Genomic DNA, 14,604 nt, shown 5'->3' on the forward strand with positions numbered 1-14,604 from the left:
ACATGTGTTAGATGGAAAGGTGATGCAGGGGAACTTGGTCATGTAGAGGACTAACTAACAAGTGTATGTGTGTGTGTGTGTGTGTGTGTGTGTGTGTGTGTGTGTGCAGGAAACGAGAGAGTAGCTCACCATTTATTGATTTATTTTATCTGATGCTTAGAAATATACTATAACTCTCTAGTCTGCAGTAATAAAAAATAATCAAGGATAAAACACAATACGGCCAAATGCCTTGTTTCCACTGTGGTCCTCAAAGACACAGCACAGAAACAATAAACCAACACACAAAGGTAGAATGCTCCAAGCTCTCCTTATGCATAAAAGAGACTACACATTACTGGCAAACCAACTTTTGGCTTGTTGAAAAATGTTTATTTTGTGCTACAAAACAATAACAAAATGTGCTTTTATCCATATATCTGGATATCTGTTATATCATCATGATAGAGTCTGTCCACTCTTGTTTATCCTAGTTTCAACAGCACTATCTGACTCAAACTTGTCTGTCTTTGCAGAAACAAATGTGGTACAATAAAAAAGGCAACACAAAGTAAGTATAGTCACGTACATTTCTTGTTTAATTCACTGACTACAGCCTATAGCACTGTATTTTAATTCATAATGATGACAGATCTGTTAGCTGGTCCACTCCTCCACTCCTATTTTTTCTCTGTATTATTTCACCTCTTCCCTGTCTGATATACAGGTCAGGCCATCTCCATACAAAGTACAGCACAGTTTGTTCTCCCTATTGTCATACTAAAATCTGATCACTACAAGATCTGATGGATGGCTGTGTAAATTGACATCCTCTCTGACCACCCCTTTTTTTCTGCAGCCTCCCCTTTTTGCCGCTGTCCCCTTTCACTTCATTACCTTATTAATATCCTTCCTCATATCTGGCAATCTCCCTCTCATTCCCTTTCTTTCATAACCACCCCCTCTCTCTTTTTCCTTCCGCTCTATTCTCTTTCTCTGCTCTCTGGCATGTTCATTAGTCTGACAGGAGAGTGCTGTTAATCGTGGCGAGCAGAGGATGGAGCTTAGAGAGCCCCAGGTCCATAATGGGAACCAGCATGGTGCATATGGTACATAAACACATCATCGCAGGCGCCTCAGATGCTGTGCAGAGAAGGGCTGTATGTGTGCACATCCATGGCAAAACAGTCATTATCATGGCCATAACAGGTATGGGGTATACACGACTGAGGACTGATCTACCAGATATCTGGAAAAACAAAACAACGCACACACAGACACACATTTAGAGCACAGGTATTTACATAAATCTTCTTTTTCATCAAATTTTGTTGAAACCTTTTGAGTGTTTTTTGAGATCCTGCCAACAGACAAAACCAAAAAATTCCGTAATGTAAAAAGTAATTCCACAAGATGTATTCTTAACCGTCACGTTTACCTTTAACTCTGTGTATCTTTATTTTAACCTTGTGCTTTAGAACCCAGTTAGCGTCTTTTCAAATGAAGAAAGAATCAGAAAGACAGAGATCTCAGAAAATGTGAGGAGGGCTGTGTTTACGCACGTCCTAAAGAAGCCTTTCAGTTTGATAGGTTACCCCCATCCATGACATTTGCGAATGTAGATATGAATGTCCCGCCTGTGGTCAGATAAAGTGCTGAACACTGAGCTGAAACAGGAATCCCATTATCAGCAGTCCAGCAAGCACCAAGAAACATTAGATTCTGCTTTATCCTTATTTTTGTATTCATTGTAAAATATTATTCTTTCTGTAGGGGAAATTAATTGAAGGAAAAATCTAATGGTAATGGATAATACCAAAGATGAACACTTTGGCTCTTGCCATTCCAGCTCTAGTGTGGATATGTGACACCGGGAGCACAAGGAGAAATCATGAATAACCCTTCTTATGAAACCTTCATTAGGATCTGTCAGAGCTGTTTGATTAACATTAATGGGACCAACCCCCATTTCTCAAACCATTCTCCCAGCTCACCCTCTCCCCTGTTTTTTCCTTCTTCTTCTTCTTCTGCAAACCCCTCCAACATCTCTCCTTCCTCCATGGTCCATGTGCATCTTTTCTTCCCCTTTTCTTTCCCCTCTCGCTTTATTCTGCCCTCTTGTCTTAGCCATCCTCTCACCTCTTATGATCTCCCCCCATCTTCACCTCCAATGCAGATGCAGTGCCAATGAAAAGTAGCTCGCATCTCCCCTCCTCCTCCTTATCCTCCTCATCATCATCTTTCCCCTCTTCTCTGCAGGCCCAGTCCAACACCTGCACCCCCACCCACCCTCTAGTCCCCCCTGTGCCCTCATGTTATCTATTTCTCTCCCTCCCTCTCTCTCTCTCCTCACCCCTGCAGTCACTCCTCTCTCCCTCTTTCTTCTCTCCTCACCTACATGTTCTCCATTTCTTCTCTCTTTGCCTTTTTATGCAGATAAGTCCCTCTGCTCTCTGCTCTCTGGACCCCTCGTTGCTGAAAACCGTGTGGTCCAGCTCCATTCATCTTTGTCAGGCTGCATTAGTGCCATGAGGAGCACGCACACACCACCACACACACACACCACACACATATATACAGGTCCCTGGTCTGGTCTGCTATGGGGGGTGGGGAGGCCATGACAGCAGGCCTCGCCAAAGCTGGCCAATGAATATAGATCACCTAGCTATTCTCAACCACTGGGGCCCTGAGACCCTCACTGGCCCTCTGGGACTCCAAGCCCTTAGACTGGGTCAGACCTGCTCTATGTGGACACACAGATAGAGCTTTCACCAGCACAGCACCAGCTCTCTTTGTGTGTCTGTGTGTATGACTTGTATGAACATTGTGCAGTCAATAAATAGGCAATTGTGCGATATATATGTGTCGGTATTCAAGAGAAGTCCAATTTGATTTTTTTTTTTTTTTTTTTTTCTTTTTTAATGGAAAATGGGAATGGTTGTAACTCTGGCAAGAAACAGCAGTCTTGGATGAATAATGGAGGGAGATATAACCAGTAGCTCTGGGTTTACTTTTCCCTCAGCAGAACAAATGGTTCAGACAAATGCTTGTGCTCAGGGATGTAGAGGAAACTGAATTCATTTCCCCTTTAATTTTTTTTGCAGGAATTTAAAGGTTTTAGAAACCTGGAGGGAGTTCACATTCAATTCATTTTGTTGTTTGTCTTTATTCTGTCAGTTTTGGACATATACTCAGCAGCTGTCAAGGGAGAAATCATACATGCCATTTCATCTAGCGTGTACAGGTACGGCAGACCAGCATGCATTGCAGCAACAGGACATTTTGATTTGAATAAGCGCTGGTTCTCACATTCTCCCAACTGTATATTACTCTCTCTCTCATGCACAGTACTGCTTTTACCTGCTCTCTACATGTATAACCCACAGCTGAATGAAACATGCACTCTGAGGGTTGGTTACAGGCATTATGGGAAATCACAAACAGACACAAAAATAAGTGAAGCAGGTTTAAGAGTGGCCGAGGTTGGCATTTCCCTTTAAACATACATTAACACACTGGAGCAGATTATGTCTGAGGTTAAAATAAGCCTTGTGTTTACATGCAAATAATTGTTTTCTTAGATAATACTATGTATTGTTAAGAATGTGAAATGACCCTTGTATATACAGAAGAGATCAACACCAGATGATCAGGATCAAGTCCTTGGGTACTGGTGTGTGCAGGGTATGTACACATGTTTGTGTATGTTGGTATGTGCACTAGCGTGTGTGCTTTTGTGTACACGTTGTACAACATGTGTGTGTGCTGCATACCTGAGAAGAGCTGCGTAATGTGTGTTTATGACTGCTTGTATGCTTGTGAGCATAAGACTGTGAGAGGAAGAAATCAGCAGTAAGTCTCTCCTGTAGCTGTGGTCAGCCATGTGCCATTGTGGATAGGTAATCTGTCTTGTTGTATTGTGCTTATGTGCCCAATCCCCTGCAAGCATGCAGTAGGCATCCTAATCTGCTTGGAGCATTACTAAACCAGCCCTAAGCTCAATGCTGTGGTTTCTTGAAAAACATTGAGGGAATAGGGAGGGACTGTTGTATTGACTATTTTATCTAAAATCTACTTGTCAATGGCCAAGCCTTCTGTTTACTGTTAATCATGCAAAACAGATTTTGTAATGCTAATTTTACACTTTCATTGCATTTGCATTCTACACCTTAAACAAATCTATGCACATATTTATTACAAGCCCGGGGTATTTGTGCTGTATATGCTTATATATGCAAATGAAAAGTGCTGTTGGTGTGATCTCAAGCTCAAAGCACTGGATCACCCTTCCTTGATCTCATTAGGTGCAAATGACCCAGTTGGTATAAGCAGATTGCTGATGAGTTGGCCAGTCTGAGCGCTAAATGCCACCAGCGTAGAGGAACCTAAGTAAGAGAGGGACTGGGAGGCAGAGGATTGATTATAAGAGGATGGTAAAGACTATCCAGTTTATTTTATTTTTAGCATGTGTAACATAAATAAAGAGGTAGAGAATTATTTAGCTGCATGACAGAGGACAGGGATACAGGTGGAATCCTCTAGTGAGTGAGTACCAGTCATTAATCAATACTGTTTACATTTCATGCCCATCAATGGACAACCCTGTAAATATACATGTATTGTGTATATGAATACCATTACAGTTGTAACTGCCCCAGCACTGAATCAAAAATAACTATAAACTGCCATAAATGTTCTTTATAAATTACTGTATCTGAACCCTGAAATCACTGAAAACAGCTATAGATATTTTAGTAAACAATAGCACTTAATCTGTGCTCATATATGACTCTATCATCTTATTTTCTGTGTTTCATAAATAACCACATGATTCTGCTGGGAAAGAGGTGGCAGGAAGTTTGAGAAAACAGCAGAGTAACCTTTATGGGTCAAATACACTCAGCCTAAACCACTTGTGTCACAGCAGGAGCTGTCCTCTCTTAGCGTTTGTCAGTACATCAAACTAAATATGATTTGTTATGAATAAATTATGTTAAATGACATTACAACTAATAAAAACCCCCCACAGCCAGTCTATTGTATATAATCTTCTCATTTGATTACGATTGTGTTACTTGTTTTATGTCTGCAAAGCGAACCCGCAGGGGTGTAAAGCATGCTGGTACAGATGAGCAAAGACATGTGCATGTTTATGTGTCTAATTGTATTTCTACTTTCTTCCTTTTTCAGGGTTTTTTTATGGCTCTGCCTCTCCATGTGTCTCGCTCTGATGTAAGTGTTCTTCTGACTTTAGGCACATGTTTGTTCACATGCATATATAGGCACACTGCAAACACCTGCAGACATATTGTACACACACGTGTACATACATGCACATACTGGCAGGAACCGGCAGAAGAGGCACCACTGGTCATGGAGCAGTTAATAAAAACACACACTAAAGTCAGTTACCTGTATCATGAATATTAACTTTCTCACACTGTAAAATGGTAATTGTGTTTGGACAGCCCCAAAGGTAGTGAGTGTCACAGTTGAAGGTGTTTCATCATTTCTCCCAAGAAATTGCCATCCAGTGATGACTGGTGTGTCCCAGGGCTATTTGAGATTCAAACAGACAGTTGAACTGCTCACACACCCACTCCTAGCATGCAAATATAAAGGAGAATGGCTTGCAGGCCCTTGGGGGGTGGGGGTGCAAGGTAGCTATTAGAGAGAGAGGAAAAAGAATAACAGATTACAGAGAGAAAACAGACACAACAAGAGAGAGAACGAGCCACATTCCTTCATGCCAGTGGAATCTTTGCTGCAAAGACAATTACTTCCTTACCCTATCTGTCAATGTGAGAAGAGAAAAGTTATACATTCAAACCCGTGGTGCATGTTGCCCAGCTGACAGCTGCCAGCTGTAACAAACCTCTGCCAACAGAGCTTTTCATTTATGTGTGCACAGTTTTCTGGCTGCTAGTCCATCACAGCTTTCTGAATGTTTACCTGGAATGAAAACTCACATAGACAGTGAAAACCACCAGTAAGTCCATTTCAGATGTCAGTCTGTTTCTAGACATAAATACCCACGTGATAAATGCAGTAATGACTGACATGCAAGAAAATGATGTTTATTGCATCTGAAAAAAACAGATGATGTGGTAAGTCTGCATTTTCTCACAACAGTTGTTTTCATATGTATATACAGTAATAACCACTGAGCAGGCAAAAACAGATACTTGAGTTTAAATAGTTTCTTAGATCAAATGAACTCAACCATCAAACTGTGGATGCTCCACATTGGTTTTAATTCCTTATTGCACATGAGCACTGTACATGTGCACAGCTACTTGCACAGTAGGTGAAAGTTCAACTGGAACTTTAGACTGTGATTGATGATCTGCAACAGACAATTTGGGCCATAATTTCACAATTTGATTTTGTTTCCCCTTCGAGCTAAATTTGACCAATCTCGTGCTTTGTGGGAAACCTGTAAGATCATGTGACCACTTGTCAGATCTGCCCCATCAGATCTCTTCTTATCGCCACCTTCCCACTGTGGGGGCCAGTTTCACATAAACATACTTTGACTATGGTTCACAGACCCGCAGACAGACATTTAAATTTTTAAAGTTTTGCATAAAACTGTCTAGTTCTTGATCCTGACAGACTCGGTACTCGTTGCCCAGCTCCCTTCTCATCACTCAAACGACAACATTATCATTGAGACACAAACTGTTTTGCTCTTTTTGTCATTTGGCACGACTGGTCAGTAGGTGTCACTGATTGTTACCATGGAAACATGGCTCTTAGTTCTCAGTTTGCCTGGGGCTCAGATGGCAAACATTTTATGCCTAAAATAAATCACTCTTTTTTAAAATGTATTCACTTATTGTCTGTTTTTTTGAAACTGTCCAACTTAGACTAGGCTAAGGCAAAATTAAAACTGGCCTAATTATTATGTAATTAGTATTAGTATGTATATATAATTATGTCTTAAACAATGAAATTTATGATCCAAGTTACAATAAGATTTTTTTAAAGCTGTACAATGTACCTCGCCGTTTTAGAGTGTATTTAGACTGAGGTGCCCCCTTATTTGATTGAAAAGGAAACCAAAGGAAATCAGTATTTTCCATTAGCATGGTATAATAATATATTATTTGAGAGATTATATAACAGTATCTTGGACAGAATGAATGTCATCTTTTCTACTAAACACAAAACTTTTCAACCTCTTTCTGTCACCCACCAAGATGAGAGTTTCAGGGTGTAGCGCGAACCAAGCGTGTGCCTTGTTTCTTCCTTGACCTCTGTTTGTGCACATGTTTATGTGTGTGTGTGTGTGTGCATTTGTTTGTGTGCGTGTGTGTACGTGTGTGTGTGTTTGAAGTGAAAGAGAGAGAGAGTTGTTGCCTGCTCCCTGACCCCTCTCATGTAAACACGGACACACTCCGGCGAGGTGCTGAATGGCAGTGATTATGAGAGAGCTCCATGCCACACACACACACACACACACACACACACACTCTCTCTCTGGGAGCTCTGCCAGGGAGGGAAGACCTACAGAGCAAGGCTTCCCCTGGCTCGCTGCCAACACTCCATTAACGGACAGAGGAGGAAAAGGAGAGTGGGAGGGAGGGAGTGGGAAAAAGAGGAGGTAAAGAGGAAGGAAAAAGGGATGGAAACGTAGTAGCATAGGGGAAAGAAAGGGAGTGGAAAAAGTTGACTGTATGGGGAAATGGAGGATAGAATAAACTTCTTGGTGACTGTGTATCCCTTTTATAATCTGAGGATTAGAGCTGGGTTAATGGGATAAGAAAGTTGATGAAGCAAATTACTTTAACAAGATTAAAGTAAGTTTAAAACCAGGTAACTTTTTTACCTCACAGTAACACATTATAAAATACAGTGAACAGATTATAATACTTTTTTAAGTTTATCTGATATACAGTATCTATTTATTTAAAATTGTGAGGACAGGAGACATTTAGATCTTTAGTCTAGTCATTTAGGAGACATAAACATAATTGTTCTAAATTAAAAATCTATGGGTGAAAACTGGAGTCTGTACCCTGTAGAAGAAACTGTTCATTTCATAACATGTTAATGGGTTTTAAAAGCCAAACCTGATCAAAAAAATCCAATAGATTCACTGTGTGAATCAAACTGCCAACATTTGTGTTGATTGGACAGTAAGATTTAGCTGGAAAGTGTTAGTGCTAGTATTAAGTATTAAGAATGCAAATAATCCAATAAGAAAAAGGAAGTTAACATCATTTCTCATTGTTTCCAGGTTGTCAGGCCAGAGAAGCTCAACACTCTCAGTCATGTTGGTGCTACAGATCCCCACAACAACAGCAAATGAGTGATTCAGGAATAAATCTCTGGAGCTTCAGTATACTGGGAGAGAAGAGAGTAGAGAGAAGAGAGGTGCTTGGTTGAGAGGAGCTGAGCATAACACACTTCAAAGGAGACTGACGAGGTGAGTCTGAGAGAATAAAAGGGACAAACAAGGACAAATAGACAAAGATCTCTGTTGGGGTCACGTGTTGTTTGCCAGGTCATGCTTTTCCTGTCCTTTGCCCGTCTGGCCTGTTATCAGAGTGTGGCTCAGTCTGTCAGCTGACTACAGATGACCATGTGTTGACCCCTGCAACCTCCAATCAAATCATGTGAGGCCTGTATTTTCCCCAGAGCTGGACACGCTCATCTTCCTGTTCTACAAACACAGGAGAACTTTATGAAATCCTCTAAAAGCAGCTGAGGTGAAGTCAAAGCAAAGGCCCCCAAGTAGGAGATACCTCAGGTCATAGCCTTGTCAAGGGATTGTAAATAATTGACAGGGTTTTACATTCATTTTTCGGCTACTTCAGAGCCACAGAGATTGTTGTGAAGGCAAACACTGACTCTGAGACAAGTAGCTGCTATTCCTCAAAAGGATAATACAATTCAGCATTTGCATCAGCCTCATTTATGTTAGTTTTTACTATACATTACTTTCAGCCTGAATGTCAATCCTCAGGGTAGATTTGACTGATTTGAAAGAATAAAATGTCCTGTGTTTTGTATGAATGCTGGTGCCAACAGGGCTGTAGAGGTTTTGCTAAATTCATTTTGTCATTACAAATCAATATGGAATTTTGGCTGTTGTTACACCAGAGCATAGCACTATCATGGCTTCGTGGAGTGGTTTGCTGGAGCAAGAAACAACTGTATGTGTGTATTGTAGCAGTGTATTCTCTTCCCACCAGTATCACATTTGATCTTATTTCTCATGAGCCTTTGTGTGTCTAAGTGATTACAAGCCAACTGATATTGATACAGCAAACATTGTACATGACAAACAAAGTCTGCAGGGGGAATAGAGCACATCACTCGCTGGAGGGTAGTTTAGTTAATGTATGTGTGGTTTGCAATAAAAATTTGACCTTTTCAACTATTCAGGTAACAGCCACCTTTAATGATAGAGGGACAAGACACAACTGTGTAACACTGTGTCTGGATCCAAAACGTTTCCAGACCTAATTCAGTGCAGACTTTGTCACATTTCAAAGGCTCCTGTAAATGTGGCAGAGAAACTGCAGCCCGCTTACAATCAGACTTGGAGGACACAACCTGTGAATACTTTACAGCCATCAGTATCTCATAATCCATTGTGTGCCAGTGACTATGGGTTGCTTGCACTGGTTGAAGAGTAGAACACAAGAGCTTTAAAGCGAGGTGTCACATTCTTTCAAGTGGGAAATATTGATCAACATGGACGACCAAATGTGCTCAAAAATAAAATGAGCAGATTTATGATAGATACATCCTTTATACCTTTCTCCAAAGCCAATTCATATGACTGCTAGTACATTCTGTTGTTGACAGAATGAGCTACCGTATTTAGAGCATGATAGAAATTTCCCACCTGAGATGCCACAATAAAAGCACTGTTATTCTGGTATAGCATCCTGATAGAGCATCTAAAATAGCAGACCACTGGACAGTTGTTTAACAGGATACAATGATAGGTGCATTTCTAACATAATGGTGTACTCCTTAGTGTACCCCACTGACATCTTGGCACAGTATCTCATGTTCTTCACCAGAAGGGGTTTTTCTCTCACACAGTGCAACCTTAAGGGCACTTCAGCATGTTTTTCGTTCACTGAAAGGGCACTCAATTCTGCACTTCAGTACGTTCGACTTAAGGGTACCTTAAATGCCACATTTTCATTTTTTTCATTAGAAGAGCACCCATACAGCACCTGCAGCTCACCACATTACACTGGCACACAACTCATTGGGCACTTCTTCTTTTGCACTTTCGTTTCATCTTTTCTGGCTTGTGTGGGTAATTTACAGGGCCACTAGCACATTTTCTCCCACTAAAAGGGAATCCATGGGGGCACATCCTTCGAGATTGTCAATGTTGACCACATCAAATGCAGTCTAATGACCGGCTCTCTCTGCAAGTCGTTCATGTCTGTGCTGAATTTGGAATATCTGCTTTTAGTCTCTATGCTTTGACTACTTAGAAATCTTTACAAAGCACCCTAAAAGTTAACCCATTGGTAACCCTTGGTCAATTTAAATTCATGATTATAAACCATTCAGCTTTTGTTTGTACCCGTTTCAACATTTAACATTTTAAACGGTTACTCAACATCACTGTAAATGAGGCCCAACCCACAATGATTAATTTAGTCTAAATACAGGCAACAAAGAGCCTATACTATACTAGCCTATACTATACTATGCTCTACTATACTGTGATTTGTTTTCACTCAAATACACCCAGTGGGTATGGGTGACACAAATCTGGCATCTTGTCCTACAGGTTCCCAGAGGTATTCACATTTTATCAGCCATTTAAGGGTAACCTCCTGGTCATAAACTTTAACATCGCTACCATTTACCCCTAAAGTCAGGTGCTTTATGTGCTGTTTGAAAATCAGGACTGGCCCTTTTTTCACCTCCTGATATTGGAAAAGAAAAAAAAAACAGACAAAATGGACCACTAGTGCTTTCCTTGTTTGGCTGAACACTATGCTTGCAATATGAGCCTTCCCTGTGTGTATGTGTGTGAATGGATTCTAAGAGCTCAATTTTCTTTGATGCTGCCAAGCTGCACTGGCAGACTGCAAAATGGAATTTGACCTATGTAATGTCCTTTTTAATCAGAGGCAATTGACACAGATAGACCTTCATCATAACTGTATATGCCCTTGCCAACCAAGCCGAAGCCCCGCAGTGCTCTGCACTCTGACTTCCACCACTTACAGTAGATTGGCTGAATAAATTCCCACAACAGAAAGAAAAAAAGCCACCAGGCTTTTAGCTCATACAATAACTCACCCTTATGTTATGATTTGACAGAATAAAGATATCTCTCTTAGGGATAAACTCACCAGATTATGTCCTAAATATTGAGCCTCCCAGTAAACCTCTGGAACTCTTTTCCTGCATGTAAAAATATGCACTCCAAGCTCCTTTTTTGTAAACCTTGCACAGTTATGTGAAAAGTTTGTGCCACTGGATGGTTCAATTAATATACAGTAACCAGTTTCTCCTTTTACCCTCAATTCTCCTCCCTCCCCTGCTGAGGGGAAAAATGTGTCTCATTCCAATTTAATGCATGGCCAATTCCCACCTCGACAGAGCAGTAATTAAAATCCACACGCAAAGCCCCATTCATCAGCGGAGATGACAGAGAGAAAGAAAGAGAGAGAAGAGGTGGGGGACAAGGGGCTCCACCGCTGTACCCTTGAATTTAGGAATCCAAACTAACTTGTGAAGAGTGAAAAAGGGAGCAAGGAGAGTTCAGGCCTAATTCTCTAGATATGTGATCTATGTTGTCTTCAGTGAATCCATACTCATTCCTCAAACAATCACATGCCTAAAATGTGTATGTATGTGCAAATTAATATGTGCACATTTAGAAACATGTTACATTCCTCAGTGTAATTAGGGCTCTGCTTATGCTCCACTCTCCAGTACCTGCAGTGTTATCATCTCATTAGCATAGCACCCACCAGTTTAAGTCCTGCCCCCAATATTAGTCATTTCTCCCCTCCCTTATTACAGATCCCCCACCTTTTGCACCCCATGGCAGATTTTCTGTTTTGACAGCAGTCCTGCTGTGCTCTCTTGGCTTCACACACACAGACACATATACATGCACACACACACACAGATTGCATGACCATGACCCTCAGAGAGCCCCGTGCATGTCCACAATGTCCTTCGGGGATGTGGGGACACCAGAGGGGCTCTGGGAGGTTGACGGGTGTGTGTGTCATTGTTTGCTGTCTGTGATTACGCGTGTTGCCACCCAGCAGCTGTTTGCATGTTTATCCTGCTGTCCATCTACACATGGATGGGGCCGTGTCTGGCGCCTTGCTGACATCACATCAGTCTTGGGCTCAGTTAGATCTTTCAAAAATTCACCAAAAAAAAAACCCATCAGGATTCATGCTGTGCCTGACATTCTTTTTTTGTCAGGAAGGAGGGCGATGAAGTCATACAGTAGGCGTGTAGTGTTTTAAGAGGCGATTCATGCCTTAAAATGAAAATGTGAATTCTGGTGAATGCCAGAAAATGTTTTTATCTGTGCACACACAGTTCTAATCAGCATCATTTTTGAACCCAACCCTGAAAAAAAAGTTTTTAAAAGATGGAAAATAGAAAGATTTTTAAGATACAACAGTAGAGTGATGTCTTTCTCCTTGCAGCCTCTCCAGTCCCAGTGGTGGTGGCATATGTCTCTTCCACCCCCTTGTCAACCCCCCCAACTCCCAACCTTCTCTCTGTCTGCCTTTTTTCTCTCTACCCTGCAGTGGACTGCACTTGAGCTTGAATGGACAGAGCAGGACAGGCAGCTGCCTGGGCCCTGTGCTCCAGAGAGAAAGAGGGGTGGGAAGAGAAGGAGGGGGTGCACAGATTTTAATGAGATGCACAGTGTCAATGGCCACTCTCTCTGAAGAGGGCAAGAAGAAAAGGGTGCTCTCTCTTTCTCTCCACTCCCCTCTCCTCTGTGCCCCTTCCTCCAGCTCCCTCTCTCTCTCTCACTCTCCTGCCCTCCTCCCCAGCTGGCGAGGGGCTTTGTTAGGCGCCAGATGATACCCCAGATGCCCCGGCCCAGCCGCCCCTTTCAGCTACATTCACCAGCCTCCCCTTGGGTCAGAGGTCACCACCGGGCATCTGAATGGGTCTCCGTGGCAACAGTGGTCTGGTCATGGCGGTTGAGAGAGTGGCAGAGGCTTTTTGTTGTCGCCTGGTTGCCATGGACAGTGCTTAATTAATCAGATTCAGGCACACAGAGGAAACTGAACTATGATTTAGGAAGAAAATTATTTTAAGTTTAAAGTGTTCATAATGCAAAAAGAAACATTCAGTTGTTGTTTTATATGGAAAATGGCCTAGATGGTAGCAATTAAAAGAAAAAGTAATTAAAAATGAGGGAGAAAATAGGGCTAGTAAGAAAACAGAGTGTTTTAGGGAGGTCTTGCTCATTTTATACTCAGCTTTTCCAGCATGTTTGGGATTCACTGTTTCTGTGCTGATGTTCCTGCAGTATGGTGCTGCCTCAGCCCTCTGCTGGGCAAACACACCACTGCACAGCTTCACATCACCAGTACCAGCACCAGCCAATACACTGTGGTGGAAAATCTTAATGCTAGTGTTTTAATGTTTAGAGAAATGCTATGTGATGCCGATTAATTCTGCTTGTCTCGGCTCATATTTTACTTGTTGACAAATCAAAAGGAGATATTAAATGTGTATTTCACACTGAAATGTTCCAGCAAAATGGAGAAAAAGCGGAATAATGTATTGTCAAGAAAACATTTCAATTTGTACATGACAAGCATTAAAGGGGATGATAAAATGCTTATTAAAGTAATAAATACACACACACAAAAAAAACTATTCCTTTTTCCAGTGTGAAACAAGTCAAAAAAGAGTCCTCACAATTCTGTTTTTAAGATCTATCATGGTTGTTCTGAATCTGGGTGGTCAAAGTGCACAAAGTCAGCACAGTGACAAAACATGAGGACTATTACAGTAAGACAACAGAGAGAAGCAGGGTGATGGGCAGGAGAAGCAGCAGAGGTAAAAGGGTGGCAAGAGGACTGCAGGGATAGAGGAACAATAAAGAGCGAAGATGGCAAAGGCTCCATATTTATTTTTTAACCCATACTGTACACCTGAGAGCAGTGACATTTTCTAAATGCAAATAAGTGGTGCCATGATGTTCTGTGTTAAAAAAAAAAAAAAAAGAGTTGACAACACAAATTTTCTTGGAGTCTATGTGCGGGTAGTGTTAGTAGTGGGTAGTGCAGGTGTGGCATATCTCTTGTGTATGAAAGTACAAGGCTGTGCTGTGATTTATGAGTCGTAGACTAATATTTTGAGGTCAAAACAGAGTTTAGCAAGGACCAAGTAAAGCCCTGAAAGAGTATTACAATACCATGTATGTATCATGTAATATTCACATACATGTGCATTTGATGCCTGTTACATGCCATAGGTGCTTTTCTTTTATCCTTGCATTTCATTTAATGGCTTTACGTTTGAATTGTGCCAGGTTTCCTCTGCTCCGACTCGGGTATCTCTTGGCTCTCCTCTGCTTGCAGCCTCTGTCGGTCACGCTGTCCAAACAGATCAAAGGTCACACGATAAGGAGAGGGTGAA

This window comes from Lates calcarifer, linkage group LG13 (assembly GCF_001640805.2).
Source record: "Lates calcarifer isolate ASB-BC8 linkage group LG13, TLL_Latcal_v3, whole genome shotgun sequence".
Taxonomy (NCBI): Eukaryota; Metazoa; Chordata; class Actinopteri; family Centropomidae; genus Lates; species Lates calcarifer.